Consider the following 22,543-nt stretch of genomic DNA (forward strand, 5'->3'; position numbering starts at 1 on the left):
TTGGGAAGCTCTAGAGTGAATGCTTTCTCAGTGGTGGTCACAACGATATGGAATCATCTCCTAAGATGCTGTTTTCAAAGTTTTAAACACACTTGTTCCCTGTGACATTTAATTGAAAAGATTTTTTAAGTGGTGCTGCTGTTAGAAATCTGAAATGGTATTTTAATTTCCTTATTTAAAAGGTAAAGGTTTCCTTTGACAATTTGTCCAGTCGTGCCCGACTCTAGGGGCGGTGCTCATCTCCATTTCCAACCCACAGAGCTAGCGTTTGAAGAAATAAAATAACTTTTTTATTAAAAATAAAGTTATTTTAATGTAAAGCATTAAAATTATTTTTCCTGATGTATATTATGAGTTGGTTGCGTAGCTATCTCAGTGAACTAGAGCAACTATTCTCAACCTTTTTTGGCCACATCACTTTTAGGGGTTCTTCTCAAGTTTCAGGGTCCCTGTCAAACAAGGATACAACATGAGCACATGAGCAGAAAATGCTCTTCTCACATTTTCCAGTCTGTGGCCCTGTTCAAATGTGCCAGGGGCCCCCACGGGACCATATGGCTCCCAATGATAATGGCTGGATTAGAGCACAGAATCAGGAGTTTGCTTCTGGAGAAAAGAGTCAGCTTGAGTGACCTTGGACAAACTGCACACTCCTAGAGCACCTCCAGAAGAGAATAGTAAGCAACTTCTAAGTACTTTCTTCCTAGAAAAACCCTGAAAAGGATTGCCATAAGGCAGAGTCTTGAGAGAACACAGTCTTTAAATGTTGGCAAAGTAAAGTTGGGCAGGGAATGAGGGGAAAAGAACAAAATACTCTAGCTCGATAAAGACTAACAGATTTATTTCTCTGTGACCTCCATGGATCAAAATCCCCTCCTTCGACCACAAGAAGTACAAATACCGACTGCTTGACAGTCCTATTCCTGTGTGAATGAACCATTGTCATTTTATCTGTTACCTGTATCCTCAACTAGACATGACACTCACTGCCATGGGGATAAATATAACAGTAATTGTGGCTAGGGACGGACATGAATTGAACCACAAACCAGTTTTCATTTTTCGAGGGGTTCCTGATGGTTTGTGGGTCATGGTTTATGGGTAGCCATGAACCACAAACCATCATGAACCCATGGTTGTCTGGTACATGCCCATCTTTAAGTGTAGTTAAAGAAGGTGATTCTGATCCATGAAATGTTAGTCTTTATTGAGCTGCAGTATTTTGCCTTCTTACCCCTTTTGCTTTATTCTTGCCAACATGCTGAAAGTAACCAAGAGGCTGGCTGAATGGCTTAACTGGACTAGGCTGGACTGAGCTAAAGAGGATTGCTTGAGGTTGCACTGAAGTGCAGTATGTTCTTTGGTGTGTTTCTTCCATCTGCATGGCATATGTACCTCAGGCAAACTAATAAACAAATCACCCTCCTTGTCCCCTCCTGTTTTCTCCTCCTTCTGGGAGGAACCTTTCATTTTTTTATTCTTTTTTCTACTGGGGCAAGAGCACTGCCCTCATAGGCTTTAAAAAACCTTATTTCCTCTGTTCCTCTTTGGAGGGGGAAAGGGAGGAAGCAAAGATATTTTATTTTTAAAACAGCTATCAAGGCAGTGCTACTCTTTCCACGGAGAGCAGAGGAAGTTTTTGACTTCAGTATTGTTAAGCTGTCTGCTTAAACCATTTAACAATATATGGAGATTGGAAACAGATTGGAAATTGAAAGCAGCAAGCAGCAAATCATCCACTTTAGTTCAATCCCAGTGATCACATGTACCAGAATAAATTCAAGGATTAATAAAAAGAGTTTGTATAAAGAACTGGAGGTTTAGGATTGCTTAACTTAAGGTTATATAACATTGCCAATCAATTAAGATATACTGTATATCATATGTTATATTTCAACCCAATACATTAATATAGATGAATATGGAAAGGCAAGAATTATATTTGAACTTGATAAATATCCTTGTCTTACAAGATAATTAAAATATAGTTTAAAAAAGAAAAAGAAGATCCTTTTCTTAATAACATGTTAACAATATGGAATAAATACAGAAAATTGTTTATTCCACTAGTGCCTCCATTATATTCAGCGAAAGATCTGCAAAAATTCCCAGATAATTTAAAAAGATCAATTGAAGATCTTTTGATAAAGTTATTAATTTAAATGGTTGGCAGAAAATGAGAAATAAGGAACAAATAAAGTAAGTGTTAGGCAAAGATGAAATATCTTGGTATAATAAAAAGGAACAATAAATGTACGGAAGTTACAAAATATGAAGGAATTATTCTACAAAGAAAAGTCCAGGAGAGGAGGAGATAGGAAAGGAGACTATAAGTAAAATTTATAATCTATTATTGGAAGCAGAAGAACAGGAGGATTCATTTTAAATGTTATGGGAATGTGATTTGCGTGAAGAAAGAAGCAGTAGTGTGCTTGGAAAAATATGTGGGATATTAGAATATTGAGATCTATGTCAATAAGGATAAGAGAGAATTTTATAAGTTAGTGTGGAGATGGTACTTAAACCCCAGTGAAACTTAATCAAATAGATGATAGAATCAAATAGATTCTAAGATGTGCCGGAGATGGTGCCAGAAAGTAAGTACCTATTTTCACATGCAGTGGGAATGTGAATATATATACACTTCTCTCTTGAATTGCATGAGTCTAAGCAGCATGGTCTTGAGTATAAGTGGATTTTTGTTTCAGTACATACATACATACATACATACATACATACATACATACATACATACATACATACATACATACATACATACATACATACATACATATCCAATATATACTATACTATAATTCATCTTCATGAAGTGGCCTGGGAAAGGTGGGTCTTGGACTTACTGATGCCCCAGTTGTTGGCAGTGTGGTTGCCCCCAGTCCAGTGGTGATGGCCTGGCCAGCTTGAGAGTCATGGCATGGCAGTTCCACGTGGTGGCTGTGGAGGGTGCTGGGGCATGCCAGGAAGCTGACATATGCCAGAGGAGTGGGAGTGCATCTAAGCATGTATGTTAATCAACTGTTTATGCTTTGTATTTAGGGGGGCAGAAGAGTTACACCAGATTTTGAACTACACAGGGATCTGGTGCCCCTTACCCCAGCATTGTTGAAGGGAGAAGTGTATACATCCTGGCAATTGGTTTTCAAAGAAATCTAGCTGTATGTCCTAAAACAGTGCTTTTTTCAGTGTTCGGAAAGGAGATGGATAAGTGATCAATGAAAGAATAGTTTCTAATCTGTTTACAGCCTCAAGATTGATTATTTCTAGGAACTGGAAATCAGCCCACAATATACTGTTAAGTGATTTGGATATAGCAATCAATGATAAACTTGTATGATATATAAGAGTTAAGAAGAGGATAACTATTTAAGATGTGTTTGCAGATATATGCGGAGAATCTATTGTTGTTTTTAATTGATAAGGGAGTCGGGACAGGATTTAGCACATGAGTCTATACAATTTTGGAAGGGGAATGGGGAACCAGAAGGGCATTATTTAATTATTTAAAATTCGCCAACTTGGACTTTTTGGTTTTTGGTTTTATTGTTTTTAAATTTGTAAACTGCCCAGAGTAGACCCTTGGTCTACATGGGCGGGATAAAAATAAAATAAAATAAAATAAAATAAAATAAAATAAAATCCATCCATCCATCCATCCATCCATCCATCCATCCATCCATCCATCCATCCATCCATCCATCCATCCATCCATCCATCCATCCATCCATCCATCCATCAATAATATTCTCCCTTAACACTTATATGTTTGAGCCACCAAATAAAAGAACAATTATTCAGGCATAGTAACATTTAGTTAAATACATGTTGAAGAGTAAACTAACAGTAAATGAACATGTGACTTGTCATAGATATTGGTTGCACTTGATAGACTTCTTATTGCAGTTTTATAATAGACACTTATCAAACATTCATCACATCTTCTTTACTAACATAGTTGTAGTTGTAGAGGACGTAGCAAAATTAGTCAATGCAAGCATTATAGGCAAAAACAACATGATAATAAAAATAAAAGAACAAATATAAAAGACAAAAACATGGTGGCACCTTAACGACTAACTATTATATTTTAATGTGAGCTTTTGTGGAAAAGTCCACTTCCTCAGACAAAAAGAGAGAGATAACATGGCAAATATTTACACATAGCATCAAAATACCGAGACCATATTTTGGTAAAAAAGTCATTGGAATTTAACAGTGAGGTGAATATACAGGTATATTCCACGGAAGCTTGTGCTGTAAAGCAGTGGTCCCCAGCCTTAGCCCTCCAGATGTTCTTGGACTTCAACTCCCAGAAATCCTGGTCAGCAGAAGTGGTGGTGAAGGCTTCTGGGAGTTGTAGTCCAAGAACGTCTGGAAGCCCAAGGTTGGGGGGCACTGCTGTAAAGGATGTAAGCCCTTCTGTCATAGAATAACAATGGCAGAATACCAGGAATGCTAATAATACCGAGGAGAGTGGACTTTTACAGTTTTTAAAGACCATTCGTTTATAGGGGTTTTTGTAGGCTACAACAATGTGTGAATTACCCCAGGCAATGGATGACCACAAGAGCTACATGGCAGTGAATTAAGACTCTGATTTACCTTGGAAGTTTTTAAAGTGAATCTGTTAAGGAGGAAAATATATTTGGAAGATACAGAACAGTACAATTATTGAGGAATTCATATTTGGTAGTGCCCTAAAAGCAGAGAGCTAGCAGTAGATAACTGAAAACCACCATATCAACAGAGAAACCTCATATAAACTGTCTTGAGAGATGGGCACAAATCAGAAATATTGTGATTCATTTTGATTCATGGTTTGTAAAGGTCAGCAAATTACAAATTTATGAATTTTTCCTAATGGATTGACAAATTGATTTGTCAGTTAGTTTTTTATTTAAAAAGCTATAAAACAGCCCCCAAATCACCTAGATATACCGGACTTGCTGAAAAGCTTCCTCTGTCTCTCTTCCACAAACCCTGCAGGTTTTGTGACGTTTGGGTTTCAGACATCCAGATTATTCACCCACAAAGAGGGCTCCCTAGGAAAGTCCCATCCAGACACCCAGAGACAACAAAACTGCAGAGCTTTCCCTAACTCTCCTCTACAATTCCTCCAAGTTTGGTGAAGTTTGGGTTTCAGACATCAAAGTTATACACTCACAAATTGGATCCCCCTCAGAAAAGTTCCCTTTATCAGCTGGCTTGGAGAAACCCAATCTTCAGCAAAACTGGAGGGATTGTGGTGGAGAGTCTGTAGAAGCTTCTCTGCAGTTTTGGTGTCTCTAGAGGCCTGGGGGGGACTTCCCTGGGGGGGTGTCCCTCTTTGTGGGTACATAACTGAGATATCTGAAACCCAACTGGGGGAAATTGTAGAGGAGAGTATGAGGAAGCTTCTGTGCAATTTTAGTGTCTCTAGGTGCTTTGGGGGCTGTTTTATAGCCAAACAAATCAAAAATCACTGAAAATTCATTGATTCATATTTGTCAGGAGCATTGATCTGTACAAATATGAATTGGTGAATTGGTGATTTTTCAATGCATTTGGTGATTCAGTTTTTTAATTAAATCCCATCTCTACAACTGTCACTTTTTCCATATTTGACTATTAACCCTTTGAGCACCAATTGGCTGACACTAGACACAATCTGATCAGTTACACATGTTCTCTTATGCAAATAACACCTCTCATCCATTCTTATATACAGATATATACATGCTGGGTTGCATAAATTACATATTCTAAAACTTTAATGGGGACAAACAAGTGAGGTTTGGCTCCTGTGTTCCTGTGTCTAATCCATAGGATAACAGCACCAAAGAACAAAAGCTTTTTCTCTCCAGAGTCAAAATTAAAAGGATTATCTTGACCAGTTGTTTGCATTCTCTGGTGCGGTTGCAGCAGCTCTTTTGGTTTCTCTCCATTGTTCAGCTACTCTTTGGAACAGCCCAGAATCCAGCCTGTTCTTCTGCCTAAAACAAGCAGTCAATTTTAATTAACTCAGTGAGCAAGAGCCGTTGGCATTTGTGGAAACCAGGCACAAAGCCAATACCCAGAGCATCTTTGATCAATTTGCCCAGAAAGAAGCAAAGAAAAGGACAGTGTTTGCTTAGACAGCATTACAATGATAGCCACAACTCACAAGAGATAGAAATAAAAATTAAGTGGCACTTATGTGGCACTTGCTCAAGTGAGTAGCCCATCATCTTTATGTCCCTCTGGAAATCATGAGTTTTAACTGAATGGCTGAATCTCCACCTCCACCACCACCACCACCTCCTCCTCATTATTATTATTCACATACGTTCTGTGGTGGTCTTTCTGAAAGTTCAAGCGAGCACATACAGGTTCATCCGTTTTTATTGTGACAACTGGGTAATGCTTCATCATGAATCATTCATTTATCTCACAATTATGACTTGTCAGAGTGAGACCGGATAAAAAATTAGTCACAACTAAGTCCCATGGATATAAATGGAATTGGATGCAGCAAATATCTTGTCAGATATGAGGCAGCATATTGGTGCACACTGTCTTGTTGCCATCATTGCATATGAGAGGACCTAAAATACCATAGGCCTTCCATTCTTATGGTTGATTTACTGTGTTGGCCAAACCGGGTGCTCTAGCTTGTCTCTCCACCTACAGACAGCAGAAACAACTCACATGCTATTCTTGGCTTGATTCTCTGGTTCCTAGGGAGAAATGAGGGCAAAATGCTCAATTTGGGTGTCATGATAAACTATAGTCCGTGCTTTATCAACTCACTCCTGTGCACAGCACGAACAATTGGATCATATGTATACTGTGCTGCCCCATTATTCAATATTTCTTGATTGGTGCTTTATCCAAACATACGCATGAGAAAAAAGCAGGGAGCAAAAATCAGGCATTGTTTCAATTTAAATCTATACATACAGCTAGGAGTAAAGCCTGCTGAATTCCATGTTACCTGCTGCTATGTAGATAAAAATTACAGGGCACTGTAAATTAAAAGCAATTACACAAGCTGCTTGTTAGCAATTGAAGTCCCAGTGATTTCCAAGTTACTTGGGCTATAATAAATTGGATGGTGGCAAACTAATTCACTGACGCAAAGCTCCCAAGAGAACTCACAAGTTGGGCCAAACATAGATCTCACAGAACAAATACAGCTGTTTCCATAAGCTCCATAAGAATTCAAATCTGAGCATCATCTTTTGGTTATTGCTGACCAGGATACAAACTCCTTGAAATGCTATTTTTATGTAATTATAATTTGTTGAAGTTTTTACAGCCTCACATGCTGGCTGTAGTTTGTTTGACTGGGAGGGACTTTTCCGGGCTGGGGTGACTGTCAATCTTTACAGCACTTACCAATTTTTCCCTCCCACCTCTGAATTCAGAGAGAGTCCCACCCCTCTAGTCTGTTGGAAGCAGCCTGTTGTTAGTTCGCTTCTGATCTGTTCAGAGTTACTGAGACCTTAAGTGACAGCTAATGAGAAAGCGGTGGACTATTTGGGGGAGTAGTAGCTATTCTCTTCTGTGAGTTTCTGTACTTCTATTGCATAGCAAAAAGAAAAGAAAAAGGAATTTTAACCAGAAATTCAAAATGCTGCAACATAATTTTCAGAGTACCTCAACCAGTATGGCCAAGGGTCAGGCTGGTTAGGGAATTCCTGAAGTTTTAGTCCAAGAAAGCATTGTTTCCAAACTGTGCTACAGCAAATGCTAATATAGATGCTTTTCTAATCACCACATATCATCAATATTTTCAGTTGGTGTATATCTTTAAGGATCATTGAGTCAACATACATAGAAGGCTAAGAAAGGGTCTCTTGGAAGGAAAGAACGCAATATGGTCAAGCTTCATATATCACCTTACAGACATATTACAGTTATATCATCTATGAAAGCAAATGATAACCTTTCTATCTCTAAGATACATCTAATTTATACTCAGTTGAGCCTTAAAGTTATCCATAAAAGGGCTATCTCTCTCTCTCTCTCTCTCTCTCTCTCTCTGTCTCTGTCTCTGTCTCTCTCTCTCTCTGTGTGTGTGTGTGTGTGTGTGTGTGTGTGTGTGTGTGTGTGTGTGTGTGTGTGAGAGAGAGAGAGAGAGAGAGAGAGAGAGAGAGAGCAGTCATATGGATAGCTTTAGGGCTCAAGCAAGTTTAAATTAGGTGCATCTTAGTCCTACAGAATCAATGGGATTTAAACCCACAGTTAAATGCTTAAACCTCATTGATTTCAATGAAGCAGAGATGCAACCAACTTTCTCTGCATTATGCTCCCAGGATAGAAAGCAACACAGCAGCTAACACTAAGGGTCTAGCAAATATATCATTCTCTGTCAAAATCTACAGTGCAGTCTGCATTTTGCTACAGCCCTATTAAATATTCATCAGATCCTACTGGTTTGATCAGCATTAAATTCTATATAACTCTTCAATAAATCTCTGTTTTCCTTTTGCCTCCTCAGCACTCTCCCAACCACTGTGAAACCGTACTTTACGAACTCCCACAAAAAAAGTTTTTGTACCATATATTCCTTCATTTGACGAAATGGTAGAACTATTGTATTTCACACAGACTGCACTAAGACGGGTTTGAGTTACAGAGAAAAGGCAAGGAAGCCCATTAAAAGCAATAAGATGGACTTTTTATAACAGATGAGCAATAAATTGCACTAGAAAATATGTTTATGAGTAATTCCCTGAGTACCTGCACTGACAGGAAGTACCACAGATTTCAGTTTTGTATAAGTATGTACTGGGATAGAGAACACAGTCTTTTTCTAGTCTCTGCCACTTTTACATGCAATCACTCATGGGCCAATACAGTTATATCCCATTTCTGCACTGATACACAATTATTCCTATATTTAAATCCACAGAAAAATATTACAAAGGTAAATGTCGCTGTTCATTTTCCCACAAAACTGAATGTCTATATGTATCAAAATACACTTACAACATGTTTATTTCAAAATTCTAATCAAATGTTTGATCAAATGCCTTAAAATGTATTTTGAGACATTTTGAGCTAAGAATGGCATTCAAATTTGAAGAAGCATGAAATTCAAAGGATATCTATGCTCTAGTTCTAACATCCCCTTCACGGATTGCTACTTTGTCGTGGTGAAGAGGCTTGAGTAATTCAGAGAAGCTATGGGCTATGCCATGCAGGGACACCCAAGACGGACAGATCATAGTGGAGCGTTCTGACTAAACGCAATCCACCTGGAGCAGGAACTGGCAAGCCACTCCAGTATCTTTGCCAAGAAACCCCCATGAACAGAAACAAAAGGCTAAAAGATATGACACTGGAAGATGGGCCCCTCAGGTCGGAAGGCATCCAGCATGCTACTGAGGAAGAGTGGAGGACAAGTAGCTCCAGAGCTAATGAAGGTGTTGGGCCAAAGCCGAAAGGATGCTCAGCTGTGGACATGCCTGGAAGTGAAAGGAAAGTCCGATACTGCAAAGAAAAATACTGCATAGGAACCTGGAATGTAAGATCTATGAACCTAGTTAAGCTGGATGTAGTCAGACAGGAGATGGCAAGAAAAAACATTGACATCCTGGGCATCAGTGAACTAAAGTGGATGGGAATGGGCGAATTCAGTTCAGACGATTAACATATCTACTATTACGGGCAAGATAACTTGAGAGGTAGATTCTGATATAGAAACATGGTGGTGAAATTCACCAATGGCATAACTCACAAGGGTTGCCTGAAAAAGCATCCAGCAAAGTCTCTTTACTCTCAATTAACAAATAAGCCTATATGGATTCCCATCTCCCAGAACCATCTCCAACACAATCAAACACAATGAACCTATCATCTCAGTGGCTAAAATCTTAAATCAACACAATGAGGGTCTATATTCAGGATGGCAGGGAACAGCAACTCCATTACTTCCCATCTCTTTCTCCTTCCTCCACTTTCAAAGCATAACTCCAGCCCTCAGGGCTCTCTGTCTATGGGGCTCAATTCATTTGTCCACAGGAATTAGCAAGATGATTTCAGGGAAATACCATTGTGATTATCAAATAAAATGTTGTTAGTCTATGTATGATAGGTTTGGAATGATTCTTCAGTTCTTCCTTCTGAAGATAACAGTGTTGGTGCCCATGGTCTGTATAGGGAAAGTTCTTAATATGACTGCAGACATAGCTTTTTAACTTTAAAAGGTGAAAGATTTAGATCCAGAATTGCTAATGGTAGAAGTGGAGGACCAGCCACCTCACCACCATTCATATACCTGCCAACAGATTCTGACACTGAGGGCTTCATTATAGGCAAAGCCACAAAATTATGACAATTATTATATATACTGGAGTGGAGAAATGCCTGAATTGTGCATAAAAATGGCAGGAAATCCTTTGCAACGAATGCAGTTGTACTTTGTTTCTTGATATTTTCTGCATGTTGTGTCTGCCTGACACCTGAAAATATATAGCACAGAAGCATCAGCTTTGTGTCTGCAAATATCTCATGTGCTACTTGATTTTGCCAAGCTTGCTTTATTTGAAAAGACCAGCAAGCTAGGAGAAAATATTATTAAAGTTCTTTGCTATGAATGATGGTTGGTTGACTTTCTGTTCAAAGACACAGAGTCCTAATAGATGTTGCCCATACTAAGGCTATGTTGTCATGGACAAAGTCTGCAGTACTAGCAAAGGATGCTAAAATTAAAGTAATGACAGCAGCAGTGGTAGTGTTGATGGCAGCAGTGGTGGTGACCTGTCACTGCTGCTGCTGCCACTGCTGCTTCTCTTCTTAGTAGTGACACTGCCTGGTGTTAGAACAGAAAAAAAGAAAGAAAGAAAGAAAGAAAGAAAGAAAGAAAGAAAGAAAGAAAGAAAGAAAGAAAGAAAGAAAGAAAGTTGTCAGTACCATCGGCTCCCTGACATATGAATTAGCAAAACACCTAGCCACCCTCCTATAAACTCACATTGGACAAACCTCATCATACATCAAAGACTCAGGACATTTCATAAGCAATATCAGCACCCTAAAACTGAACCCTGGCTACAGACTGATCAGCTTTGATGTAGTATCCCTATTCACCAAGGTACCGATAAAGGCCACTCTAACACTCCTCCAGCAGATCTTTCCAGAAGACATCAAGGCCCTTTTCCAACACTGCCTAATGACCAGCTACTTTCAGTGGGATAACGAGTTCTATGAACAGACAGATGGAGTGGCCATGGGGAGCCCCCTCAGCTCGGTTATAGCAAACTTCTACATGGAACATTTTGAAAAACTTGCCCTGGCTTTGGCACCCTTCACATCCACAGTCTGGTTCCAATACGTGGATGACACCTTCACAATTTGGAACCATGGTGAAGAAACACTGGAAGAATTTCTAAACCATCTCAACAGCATCCACCCAAATATAAAATTCTCCATGGGAAAAGAAATAGAGAGCCAACTCCCGTTCTTAGATGTCATGGTCCTACGCAAAACTGACCTCCGACTGGGACACAAGGTCTACAGAAAACCCACCCACACAGACTGGTACCTACACAAAAACTTCAACAACCACCCACAATAAAAAAGAGGCATAATCAAAACACTGGTAGACTGTGCAAATCGGAACTGTGAAGCTCAGTTTCTCAGCACTGAACTCACCCATCTGAATTGGGCCCTACAGGCAAATGGCTATTCCAAGAATGAAATCAAAAGAGCCATCAAACCAAGAAAACAACACCAAACTGAAGAGGAAAAACAGCCACCCACAAATAAAGTATTTCTGCCATACATCAAAGGGGTCATGGACCGCATGGGGAAACTTTTGAAAAAACACAACCTACAAATAGTATTTAGACCCACCACAAAAATGCAACAAATGTTATGGTCAGCAAAGGACAAAAGGGATCCCCTCACCACTGCAGGAGTACAGTGGTGCCTCGCTTAACGAGCGCACCGCATAACGACGAAATCGCATAGCGATCCGTTTTTTCGGATCGCTAATGCGATCGCTTAATGTTTTTTAAATAGGGCTAAATTCGCTTTGCGAAGACCGGTAAGCGTTTCGCTTACCGATCTTCGCAAAACGAAGCCCAACGATCAGCTGTTTGGTGGCCAAAATGGCCACCGGAAGCCCGGAAATGGCCCAAAATGGCCACGCGCAGCATTTTTGCACCCTCGTTAAGCGAGGCGAGGGCGCGAAAATGGCTGCCGGCCATTACGAAGCTTCCCTGAACGGTGAGTATTTGGCCCATTTGGAACGCATTAAACCATGTTTAATGCGATCCAATGGAAATCCCTGCCCCGTTCAACGATGCTTCAGCATAGCCAAGGTTAGTCCGGAACGGATTAACCTCGCTATGCGAGGCACCACTGTATATTGGATACCTTGCAGCTGTGGACAGGTATATATTGGAATGACAAAACGCAGCATTCACACCAGAATCAAAGAACATGAGAGACACTGCAGACTAAAACAACCAGAAAAATCAGCAGTAGCTGAACATGCCCTAAAACAAGCTGGACATGAAATTCTATTTCAAAATACTGAAGTACTGGACAACACTAGCAATCATTATGTTAGACTGCATAGGGAAGCCATTGAAATCCACAAACACCAGCAGAGCTTCAACAAAAAAGAAGAAAGTCTACAACTCAACAAAGCCTGGCTCCCAGCACCGAAAAATACAGCCTGCAAAAGGTCAACGAACTCTACCCAGCCACAAAGACCAGTGATCACTGCACACAAAAGACCAGCTAACTGCACCCATCAATCACAGTGACAGATCATCTCTCTCCCTTATCACGACAATACACCCACAACAAAAACACGCTAATCACTATAATCAACTAATCTCCTGAAGAGGACAAAAAATGATCCCACAACTATAAATACTCAACTATCCAACAAACTGCAACAGAGTACAGAAAAACCCACAGCAACCATCAGATCCCAGCCGCGAAAACCTTCGAGAATACAAAAGAAAAGAAACATTGCATTTTGCACATAAATCTTATATTTCACTTGAAATGAAAAAGCTTTGTGTAAAAACACTAGCACATTTTTGAAAAACCAAACTTAAAAAAAACACCATCAGATCTCTCATAATCTTGCTCCATAGGAAGAAAACATGAAAGTTTGGGGCTCACCTGTGAGAACAAAAAGAGCAAATATTTCCATCACTAACTATAAGCAGTAAACTCACAAGAGGATTGAGCCAGCAGTACAGCAAGGAGCAAACACTTTATGATGGTAAACAGCATCCAAACAATGTGCAGCAAGGGTGCAATTGGTGGCAGCAATAAAGACCCCCCACAAGCTGCCTTAAATGTGCCAGTGTTCCTTCCATGAGCTTCCTTAAGCTAACAGGCACATGCAGTGATGCATGAGAATTACTGATAACATATATGCTTAGAATAGTATGATTATTCTACACCATTGCTTTCATCCAGCACAAGATGCTTCTAAAGTGCACCAATGCTGAAGACTAGAATATCAACAGTTTAATATTCATACCCAGTAAGCACATAATTAATGATGAATAACTGAGCAGCTACACTCCAAGCTGAGCCACATTCTAGTTCCAAAAAGTTTTATGATTAATTTTATGACTTCTCTGATACAGTATGTAAATAAGAATGACAATAATTTAGCAAAGTGACGTCAGAGAAGCAAAAATTGGGTGGGGGAACAACTGATTAGCAATCAAAAGAAGAATGAGAACAGAGCTTAATTAATCATATTAGAATTTTTTAAAGAGTTGTAACAGTTGCCATAAAGAGTAAGCAAAAAAGCAAAAAAAAAAAAAAAATCAGTCTGATAGAATGAGGTTGAAAATATTCATTAGCACTGAAATCTATTTTGGTGGAAAGATGATAGCTTCAATTGATTCAGCTCTGAAAGATTTAACAGGGAATTGGGCAACGATGATTAATACAGGAGGCTCAGAGAGAATCTCTGAGTAGACACGAGATTATATGAAGAAAAATCTAACATACAAAGGAACTTTACTTGATAGAGTTTAAAATAAGGATGATAATTAAGTTACTCCACTTTCACCAACTATATTTTACGCCATTTTCATTTTTAAAAATTCTTCAGGAAATGGAAAAATAGCAGTTGATTTTCCGCAAAGACATACCGTTGTATTAGATAGTCTGGGAAGTATAGAAATCAAGAGTCAGAATGAAATTTACAACAAAAAGTATCACTTAGAATGCCTGGTCTAACAACAGGATTTCAGGGAATTGTAATTGATTAAAGGTGATGCGTAAATAAGCAAAGGTGCATCGCATCAGTAAAATTTTGAATGTGTTGAACCCCTGAAAGATTGTTAAAGTCAGCACACGTTTCACATTGTCGAAAATCCTGTTGCTTAGTATAGTAAATCATACTAAAGTAGGCCCATTGAATTAATGGGGATTTGGTGAGTAAACTCTTCCAGAAATTCCATCAATTAAAATGGGCCTACTCTAACTGTGACTTACTTTAGCATACATACGTGTAGACATCCTTCAGTCTCAAGAGACTATGGTAATGTGCTCTGAACAGAGGTCTTGGAACAGCGTCTAGTGTGGTTGAGAAGGCCAATTCGAGAGTGACAATCCCTTCCATTTTGCTGATTTCAGGACTACCTCTTTGCCTCAGCCTGCTGGAAAAGGGTCTCTTCAAATTGGGAGAGGCCATGCTGTGCCGCCTGCCTCCAGGCTGAATGCTCAGATGTCAAAGTTTCCCATCTGTTGAGGTCCATTCCTAAGGCCTTCAGATCCCATTTGCAGATATCCTTGTATTGCAGCTGTGTCTCCCTCTGGGGCACATTCTCCATACAGGAGATCTTTTGGAATCCAGCCGTCAGAATTCTCATGACATACCCAAGCCAACGTAAATGTCGCTGTTTCAGTAATGTATACATGCTAAAAATTCCAGCTCGTAAGCCACAGTTAGAATAGGTCTGTTTGAATCAGTGGAACCTAGGGAGGAGTTGACTTACCAAATCTCCATTGATTCAATGGGCCTTCTGTAGTGCTATTTACTATGTTAAACAACACGATTTGAGCCCTTGACTTCAAAGGTTCATGCCCACCATTAAGAAAACATTGCATTTTGAATGTTATTGAATGAAATAATTGTTTCACCTGAGATTTACTGGGAATGCTGTGAAAGATTTCCAGTGTTGAATGAAAATGTGTGGCACATATTGCTCGATACATTCAGCATGGGACAAGAATAGGAATAGGGAAAGGTGCATCCATGGGCAGAGACAACAGGCCTACTTTCCTGAAGCTGCCCCCCCCCGCACGTCAGTTGGTTCCTGGAAGGGAAGCTATGCTTGCTGCCTCTGAGGATGCTGGTGGTGGCGGGTGGTAGCAGCAGGTGTGGTGGCAGAGGCAGGTAAGGAGACCCACTGTCTCTGCGCATATGCTGGCCTATCAGCTGAGAAGTGTATGTGCAATCTAAGTCTTTGGGTCCAAGTCCCAGGTCCCAATCCTCGGGAGGGGTGTGAGCAAACAATTAGAACTTCAGGGCTTGGGACTTGGGCCTGAGGACCATAACTTGAAAAAAGAAGTGCAAGAGATCAAAAAAATTCATCTCCATAGTTTGGGCATATAGTGAAATTGTACTGGTTTAAGAAATTGCACGGTATTGGATCAGATTATTGGTCTATCTACTTATCTCTTTATTTGTCTTCAATAACTAGCACCAGTGTTTTATACAGGTGTCTTTCCTAGACTTCCCTGGAAATTCTGAGGGTTGAACTTGGCACCTTCTACATGTAAATCATTCTATACTGCCTTTAAACTATAATCTGACCCAGGTGGTTTAAGCTAACTCAGAACACCATCCCTTAGCTTTCTGATATTTTTTGCTCATGTTAAAGCTTAGTACTGTATATCTGCTTAGGTCTACTTACTACATCTTGCTCCTTTTCTTACCAATACTACTCACATGTCTGTAATTAGCTAAAATTTTAAAAGGTTTCTGTACAAAGCATGTAGCTTTACTATGCTAAGCTGCATATACTAATTATCTTCACTGGTAGAAAGTAATTAACCAAACTTGGAATTTTGCTAGGACAATGAGGTTAAAAGTTATGTTTATGAAAAAAATAGAATAGCAATGGGCCTTGAACTTCACATTGCATCCGTAATGGAAACCAAAACCAAATAGTCTCATTTAGTGGCAGGGCAGAGACCCTCTTTATTAATAAGTAATGTTGAAAACTCAGCATGATCATAAGACATTTACTTCAAATCAAACAAAGCACAAATTTCTTTCTTGTCTGAGCACTGCAGTCATAATAAAGTTGTGTTCCTTGATTTAATGAGATTTTGGTTCCCATTGCATTTTAGATGCACTCAGGGTGCTTCTGCTAATTGACAACAAAAGGTGGTGGCAGGAAGTGACAGAATATTTATTAGCATGGCATAGAACTAGTTAAAACTTAGTTTGATCTAATAGCTTATTTTCATTGAATATCTGCTAAACAAGCTAAGCATAAAATTAATTACTTTTTAATTAAATTCCTTAACTTAATCACCATACTGCATTTACTCTGATAACATTAACACATGTGAGGCACAAGATAACAGGTTACCAATACTGTGCATTGAAACAAGTCTTTAAATGATATTCATTCACTGTGTTACTAACTAAAAGACACACACATACACACACACACACACACTGTAATCAATCTGTATGATTAGATATTAATATTTCCATGACCAGAAGCTACATTACTGTATTTCTGATAAATATCAGCAAAGAAATAACCTTTTTACTAGTTATAATTATGACTTTATGGAAAGAGTCGCATAACAGTAAGAGTCCCTCTCCCCCTTCCTCATTGTGTTTGTGTACCCAGTGGACTATTGATGAAACCGGAACAGAAGATAGATCTCTACTTCTGTGGAAAATTGTTGTGCATTGTAGCTTTTTGTAGGTGAGTCCTGGTACCTTTTAATTTATTCATTCCTTTATTTATTTTATTTTTATGTTGCCTTTCTTCCATTGAAGGAACCCCAGGTGGCTCACAAATTATCAATGAGCAAGTAAACTGGAAACCCAATAAACTATTAGTTTAAAACAATTGAAAACATACATAAAAAGTATTAATGGTAATATACAGCATCCTACAATAAATAATAATGTACAAAAAACTTTATGGCCCATTTCAGTTATGACAAATCTGTCTAAAGATGAAGGTCTTCACTGCTCTCCATTAAGGATAAGAAGGACAGGACCTAACCTAGTCTCCTGAAAGAGGGCACTGAGAAGGCCCTCCCTTACATATTTACCAGATGTGATTGTGAAGATGGCAAGATGAATGGAGTGGCTTCTCCTGAAGATCTTAAGAGCCACCGAGGCTTATACAGGGAGGTACAGCCCTTCAGACAGCTTGAACCCAAGTCGTACAGGGCTTTATAGGTAATTCCAAGCACTTTGAATTGGCCCCAGAAATGTACTGGCAGACATGAAGCCATTGTAACAGTCAAATTATATGGTTCTGTAACAAGCACCAGTCTGGCTGCAGTGTTTTGGACCTGCTGAAGTTTCCAAATACTATTACAGTAATCCAAGCAGGATGTAATTTGGGCATATGTCACTATCAAAAGGTTCTTGTAAAATCTTAGGCAGTCCTGAATGTGGTGGGGAAATCAAAACTGGAGAGTCATTGAAAACATTAACAGATTTATTCTTGTATTCGCGAAGGCTGTGGTTCCACAACAACCAGATTTATTCTTATTCAACAAAGGAGTATCAATAATAACTTCTGTGGGGTAAACATGATCTCAGTCATATAACTGTGTCTCGAACTTCGCAGAACCATTGTATCCAGTCTCTCTCCTTAATACTGGGGTGCCGGATGAAAGCGTTCCTTGTCCGTTGGCCTCCGTAGCAGGGTGCTCCTCACCGCACAAATGGTGCCACAACAGGGGTGGTGAGCCCAATCCCCCTCCAGTGGTGGCTTCTTGTAGGTGGGATCGGGGCACACCACCTTCTTCAAGGGACCCTTTCCCCTCGGAAAGACCACTACTGTCCATTCTGATGTTTCAGTGATGGTTACTCCCTCTCTTTCTGGTACTGGGTCCAGCAGTAAACCTCCCACTTTCAGATTGGGAAAGTCTTTCAACAGTTCGCTTACTTGGTCACATTTCTTTTCTTCCGTCTCTTTCTTGCTTGTCAAAATCCAAAAATCCCACATGCCTGTTCCTACTTTTATGTCCTCCTCCCACACATCAACCACTTGCTCCTCTTCCTTTCCCTTTCCCTCATCTGTCAAACAAACTTCTATTTTAACTCTTTCTTCACCAGCTTTCTGTTTTAACACATCCCTTTCCCTTTCTTTAGCCACCATATCTTTGCTATCTGGAGGAGACTGCACACTCTCATCCACCTTGCCTTCACAGTCACCATAGCCAAATCAGTAGTAAGCAGGCAAATGCATTCTCGACCATTGCCAACACCCAAGTTCCTTCATTTTGTTGATACAAAACTTGCTGTCCCTATTTGGAGCCATGATTTCACCTTCAAGCTTCTTTGGTTTAGGGATTCATTTGACCCATCCACAAAATTCATATACATACTTATGAATGCTTGATGTATGACTTGTCCCATTATGCGGAAACGTCCAGAGAGGAACAACTGCCCTGTGTATTTTAAAGAGAAAGGCAGTTTTTAAAATGGTGACCTGTACTCCTAGCTGATGTACTTATAATTTTCATCAATAGATAATGGTACATTTTGTGCTGAAAGGTCAGTCAGCATCCATGGGCAGATGCTAAAAGTGCAGCGTGATTGGAGGACACTGCTCCACTGATCTCCAGTGGTTCTTCTATTTTGCTTCAATACCTGTTTGCCATCTTTGGTAAAGAGAAACACTACCAGCACTTCCTTACTGGCTCTCTTGCAGATACAGGCAACTGTTGCTTCTCCTGCCCATTGTCACTAACACTGTAACTCACACCTCTATAAGAAGAACAGGCCTAAAGCATTCTGCTGTCTGAGACATCTCTTGTCATTCCATAAACAAAATATGTCAGGAATGTTTTTTCAATACGGACAGTTTCATAGGGTCCTCTGCCATGCCTGAGGTGGGAGCAGGTTAGTTTAAAGGTTGCAGGATAGGCCATGAGGAATAGTCACTAGGGAGCAGGAGGAATAGACGTAATAGTGCTGCTGTCCTCAGTATCTGCCACCTGAGACAGCTACATCACTATAGCATGGTGATGTCTGCTTACTGGTTAGTTTAGAACTGAGTGGCAACAACAGGTGACAGTATTTTCATGTGGGGGGTACATCTCAAATTAAAATGGCCATTGCACGTAACATGGATCTCTTTAAAACTGGGATTCCCACACAGACACAGAGGCAGTGTCCCTTAGAAAAGATAGCCAGCCCCACAGAGCTTCTATAGAATCTTCTATTTAGAGCCATGAAATAATATTGCAAGCAACCTCTCATTCTTTTCTCAAGCATGATACTGTAGTTTTGCTTCACTTTGTCTTCATCCCGCTGAATCTCGGTTTATTGATTTTTGCTCCTTTCTTTCAAGATTATGTATTTTAAGCTGTGTTTTCTCGAAGGCATTTCCCTCCGTCCTAGTCTTTTATCATCTGCAAATTGCATCAGCCCTGGACTCCATAATTCATTTCCTAAGTTGCTAATGAATATATTAAATTATTTTGGTCCCAGTATAGCTTCCTGGGGAGCTCTGCTCACTGGCACTTGGTTCCATTTTTGACACTCTATCATTTATAATTACTCTGTTTGGTTTTTCATTAATTACGTCTCCCTGTTGTTGGTCTTCTCAGCCGGAGGAAAAAATAAATTGTAGTAGTGAGCTGAAATATCATTTATTTTTTTCTCCCTACACTTGCTGTTTTGTAATCTTTATTCGTGATCCCCCTTCCCCTTTTCAAGAATAGCACCATCTTCTAGGCCATGGTGAATCTTACCTAGAATAACACTGAGAAGCACACCCTTAAAGAGATGAAAATAGATTATTGCTATTCCTTTTCTGTTTATAACATTCCAACAGATTTATAGAGCTTGGTGAGTATATTTCCTTGGTATATATTTCTCTAGGGGCTTTGTGATCATGTCATTGATTAATGACTCTGAATGTTTGGACCTCTCCCCACATGCTCACAAACTGACAGCCTTTGTCTTCTAATAATATGTGCTGTGAAGGCCTTAGAAAAATAAAATCTGCAGAGACAGAAAGTGAAGGAATAGGCTCAATTTCTTCATGAAATCATGAAAGGTCATGCTGCACTCTTGGCTTCAGAACTGGGCTATCTGTTGGATAGCTTTTTACCACATGGCAGTTAAAAATAATAATTAAACAGTGGTGAGGAAATCCTTTTTTTAAAAAAAAATCCACTTGGACAATGGGAGCTGGAACATTCACTCACAGAAAAAAGACTGAGGCAAACCTTGCTCTCTTATATCTTCACAAGATGCAATTGTGAAGATGGCAAGATGGATGGAGTGACTTCTCCTGAAGATCTTAAGAGCCACCGAGGCTTATGTGGGGAGATACAGCCCTTTAATGATGCTTGCAATGGTGCCTGCAGAAAAGGAATGCACAACACTCTACAGCAATTATAGTCATTCTGTGCAATTTGCATTAAGATTATTTCTTCCCTCTATTTGCAATTAAACAGTTGTGTTGATTATTTACGTATTTGCACAATTTTACATGGTTTCGGGGAAAATGTTCTGATTCTTGTTCTCTTGTTGTGAACATCACAAACTATCTTGCCTTCTTGTAGCTGGAGAATAATTTTGCACTGCAAGAGTGAGGCAGGTAACTTCATGCAGGTGAATAAGAAAAGGAATGTAAAGTATGAATACCCAGCTATGAAAACCCACTCCCTGAATTTTTGTGACAAGCTGGCCTTCTTTCACTCCTACTCAAAATTATTTATTTATTTATTTATTTATTTATTTATTTATTTACTTGCTTACTTACTTACTTACTTACTTACTTACTTACTTACTTACTTACTTATTGATTATTGGCTTTTTATCCCGCCCTTCTAGACAGAAGTCTACTCAGGGCAGCTCACAGTATATTGTGCATAAACAGTTAAACAACAATTAAAATCTACAATAATACTATAATCAAGATGGGAATAAACAGCAAAATCAAGAAAAGTAAAAGTCAAGTAATGGCAGGAGGGAAGGCTTGCCTAAAGAGTCAAGTTTTTAATTGGCTCTTGAAAACACCCAGCAAGGGTGCCATGTGAATCTCTGGTGGCAAGGTGTTCCAGAGTCGAGGGGCCACCGCCGAGAAGGGAGGGTTTCTTGTTCTTTCTTTTCGGCCTCTCTCGGCATCAGGCCCCTCAGCCGTCTTTCCTGGCTATAGTGAGTGACTCGAGTAGATCTAGGTGGGAGAAGGCATTCTGCCAAGTATCGAGGTCCTAAACCGTTTAGGGTTTTGTATGTCATCATTAACACTGAAGTCAATGTGGAAACGAATGGGCAGCCAATGCAGAGCAGCCAGAATTGAAGAGATATTTTGGAATTTTCTCTGCCACATTCTGCACCATTTGAAGCTTCCACATCAATATCAAAGGTAGCCCCACGTAGAGTGCATTGCAGTGGTCTAATATCGAGATTATGAGCACATGGACCAGAGTGATGGGGGCCCCATCATCAAGATTACCACAGGTGGTAATTGGCAGAGTGGACCAATGATGCCACCTGGGTTTCCATGGTGAGTGCCAGGTCCAGATGTACTCCCAAGCTGCGAACTTCACTCTTTGCGGCGAGAGTAATCCCCCCAAAAGAGAGGGAGTTTCCCAAGCCGCCAATGGAGGGGTCACCCACCCTCAGGACCTCTGTCTTGTCTGGGTTGAGCCACAACCCATTCTCCTGCATCCATTGCAGTATGGCCTCCAGCACTGAAGGGACAGAACGGCATCCACTGAAGTAGCTGAAAAGGAGATGTACAGCTGCGTGTCATCAGCATATTCATGTTCTTACAGGTTTTGCTTCCTGATCCTCCTCTTCCTTCTTATGACCTTTACCCTTCTCGTTAACTAGTGCAAAAGATTAGGAATTCATGTCTTTGACAGTCACATCAATGAAGAATTCAATATAATTGTTTATTTGAAAAGCATATAAATGTGGGAATGACTTCTAGTGCAGTGGTTCTTAACCTTTGTTACTCAGATGTTTTTGAACTGCAACTCCCAGAAACTACAGCCAGCACAGTTGGTGGTGAAGGCTTCTGGGAGCTGCAGTCCAAAACTCCTGAGTAACCCAAGGTTAAGAACCAGTGTTCTAGTGGATCTTTTCTGTCTATTATCACTCTGCTCCCTTTCTCTTGGGAACGTCTCTTAACTTACATGCCTGTATTCCCTTTAAGGAACACTGTTGCATATCTCTATAAGTATCGCTACAATTAAGGCACCCTACCAAAACATGACAAATAAAACAAATCAACAAAACAAAACAAAAAACCCTTATTGTGGGAAGTTGGTGGGAAGACGTGATGGGCACTCCAATTGGGTACAAGTCAATTATCAGCCAATATCTAATGTCCTATTCATAAACAAC

The sequence above is a fragment of the Pogona vitticeps genome, chromosome 5, assembly GCF_051106095.1.
Source record: "Pogona vitticeps strain Pit_001003342236 chromosome 5, PviZW2.1, whole genome shotgun sequence".
NCBI lineage: Eukaryota > Metazoa > Chordata > Lepidosauria > Squamata > Agamidae > Pogona > Pogona vitticeps.